A 2,824-nucleotide genomic window follows, 5' to 3' on the forward strand; every position below is an offset into this window, starting at 1 on the left:
GCTAAACCAAACTGAATGTGTATTTCTAAGGAAGGCTTGGAGCCACCTCAACTTAAGGGTACCATTCATAACATCGAAATCAATTACGTTCAACCCTCCCTCACTGATCGGCTTCACTGCATCTGATTTTCTTATATAATGGTGCTTGCTTTTCCAAATAAATTGATACTGAATTTGATTAATGTCTTTTATCCACCTATCAGATATACTCAAAGAAAATGCTGGGTAAATCAACCTGGAAAGTGCTTCTGACTTCTGTATGAGAATTCTGCCAAATATAGAAATATCCCTTTGAACCCACATATTTAAAATATTTTGACTTTTTTTCATATTATCAATCAAGTTACTTTTTTCTCTAATTTTAGGGTCTTTAGTAATAACAATTCCTAAATATTTTATCTCATTTTTTAATGGAATATTGAACAATTGAGATTCAGCATGACTATGAAGTGCCATCAGCTCACACTTTTTTAAATTCAATTGCAGACCAGAAGCTTTTGAAAAATGAGACACCAGATTAATGGCAACTGAAATCTTCTCTACATCTCTAAGAAACAGGGTGGTATCATCTGCTAGTTGACTTATCAATAACTGACTCCCTAAAACATTCAAAGGCTTGATAGCTTTACTATTTTTCACATAAATTGCTAACAGTTCAGCTGATCATTTGTTAGTAAAGGGTGAGAGATCTGGCGAGCCAGGCCCAATAGTATGTTCCTGCACAACCGGAGGCTGCAGTTTCAGGACCGCAGTTCTAGGACCCTATTCTTTTGTAGCAGCGCGACCTACCGAATTGGATCACTAAAGATGGATGACTATGGACAGCAATCAGAGTGAGTAACTTTACCGATTTTCAATTAAGTTTAATTTTATAACCTTAAAACGATGCAAAGTTTACGTAGCCAACGTGAAAACTGCTAAGAAATAATAACGAATTCCCGATTGCTAGTTTTATTGATTATTACGATGTTCCTAATTCGTGGCCATGATTGAATTAAGCTAAACCTTGTTGACATAATGACTACAATAAGTAAATCTAGCCAGCACATGAATTCAACTTAAAAAGATGATAAAAGCATGTTGATGTGAGATGTGTCAGATTTACCTGTAGTTTACTGTATTAGTGTGAAAACTTGTTTGATACTCATTGTTTTAGCATATTAGTTAAGTATAAATCATCTTTCATAATTAAACTGGGCTCATTGCTTGGTTGCACCACAATATGTGTTATTAGCCTGTCCTTTTGGCAGTACTTTAGATGAATCTGGTTGATGTTTGAAAGGCATGGTCAGCGGTTTGCCTTCTGGACTGAAACTGCTCCTGCACTTACAAAATCGACTGTATAAACTGCATGCTGGTGCTACTCGTGTATGGACCAATGTATAATGGCTTGCTGTTCAGTAGTGCTATAATAGTATACGTAAATTAACTGTTTTTCACAGGCCATCATATATGCCCTGGCTGTCCTATGGAATTTCTCATTGCAGGAGGCTGAGCAGGTCTTCCTTTCTGGTCCGGATTATCATTACAGGTCAGAGTAGAATATGAATTATTTTTTCACAATGCCCAGTGCACATTTTGTTACTGATATTTCTGTTAACCCAACAGTGATACATAATAAATCCACTTAATTTATAATGGATTATCTTGACATTGTTTATTTAAGATAACTACATCTTGTGAGTGGTTAGGAGTGGTTGAGTATTGTTTTGAGCGTTTCCTGTGAGGTTAATATTAATTTTGCTGTGAGCTAGTTTAAGACCAGTTGTAATACTTTCAAATGAAAAAATGCAACGTGTGTTTTTTGTGCACCTTTTGTTACTGATATTTCTGTTAACCCAACAGTGATTGTTCTCTGATAACTATTTCAGTGAAGTGGAAGATTTTAATAGAAGGATTGACAGTAACACTTTCTATGAAGCCTGTATTTATAATACATTATAAGGTTATTCTTAAAGCATTATAAGGAATGAATAATGCATTATAAGAAACCTTATAATATGTTGCATAATCTTATAAATAATCGTAAGAACAGTTTTAATGTATTATGATACATTTGTGGTTAAGTGTATGATGATTTTATAACACACAAGGAACACATTGCATCCACTTAAGTTACAATGGATTATATTTCTCATAGTTATAATGTATCATAGGTCTCATATCTTGCCATTGTTTAAGATCTGCACAATAACTTGGTACATCTTATTTGTGTTTTTGCTGTAAAATAACAAATACAAAGTCTTCATGAAAACATTCCAAAATGCTTTAATGTGGTCTTATTATTAAGTGCTCTTTGTCTGCTTTAAGTGAAGTAACTTCACTGTACTTAAAGCAGACAAAGACCACTTATAAATAATAATAATAATATTTTTTCTCAAACAGCCATAAGATCTGATATCAGATCAGATGAATGTGTACACATTTGCTTTGAACTATTTTTATTGTAATATCAATTTGATTATTTTGATGGTAGCCTTTAGACAGCTGTTGATAAGTAACTCTGCGACTACATGTCGACTAGCAGTCATTAGAGTATTATTAGACTGTATGCTAAATATCTGCTAACACTTTTTTTGATGGTTCCCCAACAGATATTCTACGGACTATAAGCAACTTTGCAAGTACATCAACTTATTCTACCAACCCTAACCTTAACTAAGCCTACTAATACTGTTTTTGGTCTCGTACTGTATCGCGTACCTTGTCAGTGTCGTGCGCTTTGCTTGGCCATTTGTTGGGATAAACAGGAAAGTGTGTCCAGCTGAATTCAATTTGAGTTTTGTTAAACGAATTAAAAAGAAGCTTAGTTTACCGCGGAAGC

Source organism: Sinocyclocheilus grahami, unplaced genomic scaffold (assembly GCF_001515645.1).
Source record: "Sinocyclocheilus grahami isolate Dianchi unplaced genomic scaffold, SAMN03320097.WGS_v1.1 scaffold121.1, whole genome shotgun sequence".
Lineage (NCBI taxonomy): Eukaryota > Metazoa > Chordata > Actinopteri > Cypriniformes > Cyprinidae > Sinocyclocheilus > Sinocyclocheilus grahami.